This window comes from Stomoxys calcitrans, chromosome 3 (assembly GCF_963082655.1).
Source record: "Stomoxys calcitrans chromosome 3, idStoCalc2.1, whole genome shotgun sequence".
NCBI classification, from domain to species: domain Eukaryota; kingdom Metazoa; phylum Arthropoda; class Insecta; order Diptera; family Muscidae; genus Stomoxys; species Stomoxys calcitrans.
The window spans coordinates 185,821,596-185,828,019 of NC_081554.1; positions in this window are offsets into that span (position 1 = coordinate 185,821,596).

Below are 6,424 nucleotides of genomic sequence, written 5' to 3' on the forward strand. Positions count from 1 at the left end.
CTCTAACTTTGTTTAATTTGATGCTTTCTTTTAACCAACATGCCTTTTCCCTTCCCCTTGCATCCCCTGCTCCCTCATTTGTTGCCTACAATTGTCCTATTTTTGCTTTCCCCATACCTCCTCCCATCCACTATCCTCTCTACAATGCTATACGCGTGTTTTGTTTGGTAACTATATTATTGATTCAAATTATATAATTTTTTTACTTTATATGAAGAGCATATTGATTATATAAAATATTTTACAACAAAAAACGAAAATAATTATTTAATTGTTTTTGTCATGTGAAATTGATGTTAAGGACATATAACAAAAATGTATGAAGTGAAAAATGTCCATTGATGCATTCGGTCTGGGCAACTGTAATGTTGCTGGTGGTTGAGTGTCAACTTGTCTAAAAATACCTTGCAGTTTATTTTTCAGATATGAGTGACTAAGACTATGACTAAGACTGATTGCGAGAAGGCTTTTTAATAGGGGGAATAAAACAAATCTGGCGCTGACTTGCGATCTGGCGAAATTATCAAAGAGGATCGAGTGGGTCTATTTTGCAAGCCACGAAAAATCAGCGATATCGAGACTTCTCTCAGTGAGAGACCCGGCAACACCACTCTTGCTTATGTATTGAGTGCCTATGAAACCTGCTATGGCAAGGCGAGTTATTGGCCCCTTTGGCGGAGCGAGCTTGCTCACCTATGAAGCTTGACTAGGATCGCTACCTCCACATACAAGAATGCGGCTACAACAACAACAGCTGTTTGTGGCTTAGGTCATGATATCGAAGAGAAAGATAGGTGGCGATTCAATTCCTGATTTATTTTTAAGAAAACTTTTATGAATTGTTAATTTTGTAGCGTTTTAGTCATATATGGTCTAACGACTTGACTAATAAATGAGCAAATTAAATTAAAAAATATGCAGCGCCGATGTGGACTCACCAACTGACCAGCACACAGTGGAATAACTTTTAGATCTGTCAAAATGCCGCCCTACGCACTGTGCGGGCTGTCTCCTCAGTTCTGCAGTGGACCACCGGACAAAGATCCTACCCTTGCGTTGGCACAACTACATGCTGTCTATGAACTATCCACTGGGCTGCTATCGCTGCAGAGACCATACCAATCACCATCTTGTGGATAGGTAACCACCGCCCAGAGATGTCAGAATGTTTCTACACGATCTAGAGTGTGAGGCTCAGTTCTACAAGATAAAACCTCTAGATTTGGCAGCGTTTCAAGCGGGTCTAGATAGCATTCACGCAGACATGGTGGAAAAAGCGGTGAACAGCTACCGAGTGAACGCGGGCTTTGGAGATTAACCGCCACCTATTGCACCTGAAGAAGTTAGCCTCCCTCGGTAAACTAGAGTAGTTGCACTCCAGCAAATGCAGCCACCTCAACTTCTACAGGGTAAGGACTGAAGGATTGAAGCCACCGTAATGGATACATGTTTGAAATGTTACATGAGATCACACGACACATGCCACCTGCTTAACTGCCCAGCCAATCCTACTTGACTTAGAACTAGATTCCTCTGGACGCAGCCATCTCAACTTCTACAGGGTTAGGATTGAAGCCAGCGTATTGAATACAAGTTGGAATTGTAACGTGGGATCACAAGACATATGGCACCTGGGATCACACGACACACGACACATGCCACCTGCTTAACTGCCCAGCCAATCATACTTGAATTGGGACTAGATTCTTCCGGACGCCGCCATCTCAACTTCTACAGGGTTAGGATTGAAGGATTGAAGCCAGCGTATAGAATACATGTTGGAATTGTAACGTGGGATCACAAGACATATGGCACCTGGGATCACACGACACATGCCACCTGCTTAAATGCCCAGCCAATCCTACTTGACTTAAAACCAGATTCCTCTGGACGCAGCCATCTCAACTTCTACAGGGTTAGGACTGAAGGATTGAAGCCAGCGTATTGGATACATTTTCGAATTGTAACCTGGCATCACACGACATATGCCAACTGCTTAAGTGCCCAGCCAGTTATAATTGATTTAGGACTAGATCCCTCTGGACGCAGCCACCTCAACTTTTACAGGGTTAGGACGGAAGAATTGAAGCCAGCGTGTTGGATACATTTTCGAATTGTAACCTGGAATCACATGACGCATGCCAACTGCTTAACTGCCCAGCCAATCCTACTTGACTTAGGGCTATCACCCGACTATCTGGACTCATCCGAACTTCGTCGCAGAGTTTCTAGATCTGAATATTTTACAGAGTCCATCAGATGAATGGATGAAACACAACACACTGCTACAACAACAACAAAAAAACAGCTCTTCGCTGCTATGCGGTTATCAGCATGCTTGCACTTAGGGTCGTTTGGTTGGCAGTGACCTTTATGATGTGCTTGGCTACATCGAAGGGAATTTCGATGTGGACGATTAAAGCAGCCTTTATGGACTAGAAGGGGCTTAATTACGTCAAGTTGGAGTTCATACATGGTGTTTTGGCCCCCCCTTTCTCGATGAATTGGGTTGATACGATAATGAAAGGACACGACCAAGAAGATTGTGACACGAGAATCTCCACAAGGAAGGGTTTTCTCCCTTTTAAGGTTTCTGGTTATCAAAGGGATTCAAAGCCCTCTCGAGAAGGAGAGGGTGAAGATTGTTGCCTACACGGATGGTGTTGTCATCATGTTGATGGGTTGCCGTTTCCTCTTTACAATTGTTAAAGGGCGTTGAGAAAGCTATCTGGAAAGGCGAGGGCCAACGGGCTTGGCATTAACCCCAGAAAGACTGTGCTGGTACTTTTCACCAGGGTACTTCTCACATGGATGGGGTGGAGCAACCGCTCTCTCCAGAGTCCAAACATTTGGACGTGATTCTTAACCAGAAACTAAGCTGGAGTTGAGAAAATGGCCAAAAGGGGACTGAAGGCGCTGAAAGTCGAAACTCGACAAAAAGGAGCTGGGGACGTTAGCAGTGGACGATACACTGGTTGCTTACGGCGGTTTTTCACCAGTGGATACTGGTGTGGCATTGGGCAACATTGGGATGAGTACCCCGAGAGAGGTGCTGAATGCCATTCTCTAGCTTAGCCCTTTGCACCTGTATGTAGAGTTTGTGGATGTGATTCTTAACCAGAAACTAAGCTGGAGAAGGTTGAGAAAGGGGTCAAAGGGGGCTAAATGGTCTGAATGTCGAAAATCGATAGGAAGGAGCTGGGGGCCTAGGCCGTAGACGGTACACTGGATGCTTATGGCGGTTTTTCATTGGGATGAGTGACTCGAGAGAGGGCTAAATGCCATTAAAAAGCTTAGCCCTTTGCACCTGTATGTAGAGTTTGTGGATGTGATTCTTAATCAGAAACTAAGCTGGAGAAGGTTGAGAAGGAGTTCAAAAAAGAGGGTATGTGCAATCGAAGATCGCTTTAAACTTAGGGAGTTTGTCACCTGGCTCTCCGCAAACTTTGAGCATTCTTCTATTCTGCTGGGGGATTGAGATGCGGCGTTAAGACTTAGGGTGTTTGGTACATGGCTCTCCACAAATTTTAAGCATTCTTTTGTTCTGCTGGGGGTTTGGGATGTAGCGTTAAGACTTAAGGTGTTTGGTACCTGACTCTCCACAAACTTTGAGCATTCTTCTGTTCTTCTGGGGGATTGGGATGCGGCATGCTACATGTATGTGAAGCGGTTGATAAAATGCAAGGGGAGCCCTTCCTTGTTCCCGAATAGGGATCACTGGGATGGGAGTAATACCCTACCATCCCGGTAGCCTCCGACGAATGCATACCAATGACAACCTCTTCTGGCGCCACGTTGTCCGTTGGAGAAAGCATTCCAGTAACCGTGTTGGAGAAGTGCTCGGATTGCCAGAGCGGGGGTCATGGTTTCGATTCCCACAAGAGGCCTCGGTCTGTTGTTACTATGGTATCGCAATGGACTTAAAACTGTCTAAGTGAGTTTGTAAAAGACTGCGACTGTATGTGTATAAACGAGCAGTTAGAGTTTCATCACTTGACATTGACCATACATTCTCAGACTTTTGAATATACCCACCTTAATAGGTCTCGAGGACAGAATCTTCCTTAGTATCCCCCACGGAGCTGCTTGATATTAACTCCTGCAACATTTTAAAATTGTCTTCTCATTCTCTCTTGAAAATCCTTCGAATTGTTAATTTCGATGTATAAAATTCATTGGAGGATGCTTAGGTGTGTGTTAAAAAAACATACAATTAAATAAAATTTTTTTGCATTTCATTTTAATGGGTCTTCCTATAATTTTTACAAAAATTGCTGTAGTATGTTCTATGTGGTCATTGTTTGCAAAATTTTATTGATAATCAATCTTTTGGGGCTATAAAGAAATCAATGCACAATACAAATAGGTACATATCAATATTTTTCAGAGCCCCAATCAACCAAAAAGTAAAGGTTATCTCATTAATGTAGGAAAAAAGATGAGAACTCGGTTTGATTGTCTATCTGTAAATGAAATGCAAATTTACAAACGTCATGTGAAATAATTTTATACTAATCGCTAAGGATTAAATTTCAAAAAAAAACATGCATTCGCACAGTATATTGGCATCGACTATGACAGCAGTTAAGCAATCAGTTATGTCCAAAAAAAAAATAGCTAACCAATTTCCAAAAAAAAAAAAACTATAACTGCAATGGCCATTTTATTGACTGTTGTTAAAATTTCTTACCACTCACTCACTTGCATTAAAGATAGTTTCGTTTTGTAACTTCGCTTCTCTTTGGCACTCTCATTGTAACGGTCAATGTTTCTCTTGAAATTTAATTTCTCATGAAGTTTTCACTCAAAAACTTAAACGAGGGAGTACTACATAAGAAATAAAAAAGAGCTCTTGAGTGTAATGTTATTCCCACAGTTTTTGTTATAATGAAAAACGCGTGTTTCGGCAGTCGCGCGACACATGTTGTTATTGCTACTTGGAAACAAATGTTTCGCTTTTATAAGAGCTCAGCAGGGTTTGAATTGCTTGAACATTTTTCAATGGAGTTATTTTTGCTTTGCTGCCTCCATTTTGAAGTTAGCAATTCAAACCCTGTCAGTATACACTCTGCAAAAGATTGCAAGTAGGTGGTGTATTTTCAGTTAGAAATTTAAAAAATATAATAGGTACCTAGTTAAAAAAATAAATTAATAATAACTAGGTAGATATATCATAACACCAAAAGGAAAAGAGATAGACCTATTGATAGTATACCGATCGACACAAAATCACTTTCTGATTCGATTTAGCTATGCTCGTCTGTCCATGTTAATTTGTATACAAACAGGTTGCAATTTTCATCCCATCGTCTGCAGATTTCGTATGGACAAGTTTGTCAGCCTAGAGACCAAGCCTATTGAAATTGGAAAAAGATCGGTTAAGATTTAGATATATCTCCCATATATATACGTACGTCCGATTTGCAGTAATACTGCAACAAAATCGTCATTTGTTAATCAACTCTCTTGAAATTTGTTAGGAAGGATTTTCTCTTGACTCTCGACATTACTGGTGATTTACAGGGAAATCGGTTCAGATTTAGATATAGCCCTCGTAGATATATATCGCCCTATTTTCACTACTAGAGCCACTGCAAGCGCATTTATTGACCAATCTTGCAAACGCTTTCCTCGACGACTTCCACAATGTCTATAAAGTTTGCTCGAAATCGGTTCAGATTTAGACATAGCTCCCATATATACATATGTTCGTCCCATTTGCAGTAATAATGCAATAAAATGGTCATTTGTTAACCGATTCTCTTGAAATTTGTTAGGAAGGATTTTCTTTTAAATCTCGACATTATTGATGAACTTCATAGAAAACGGTTCAGATTTATATATAGCTGTCATATACGTATGTCGCCCGATTTTCACTTCTGGAGCCACTGCAAGCGCATTTTTTGACCAACCTTGCCATAATTTTGCACAACGCTTTTCTCGACGAGTACCACATTATCTGAGAAGTTTGATTGAAATCAAATGAGAATTAGATATAGCTCTTATATATATGTTCGTCATAAGAGTAGTTCAATGACGATACACGCATGACATTATTACCAGGTAGAGTCAATCCCATGGCAGCCGGTTGTACGTACCGGATTGACCCGATGGATTCCTTCATGATTTTGACATCTTGGATACACGTCACCTGTTTAACTGACCAGGCAGACCCACTCGACTCAGACCCAGATCCCCCTGGACGCATCCCATCTTAGTCGCAGAGTTCCTGGATCTTGATACTCAACAGAATCAAGCAAACGAAAGATAGAACACAAAAAACTGCTGCAACAACAACAATGTATCTTGTTCAAATCGGAGTCATGTGCAAAATAAATTAGGTTTATAAAATTAATTTAATTCAAATTAAAAAATAATATGTATAAAATAAATTAAAATGTATATATGAATATTTTTGTATTAA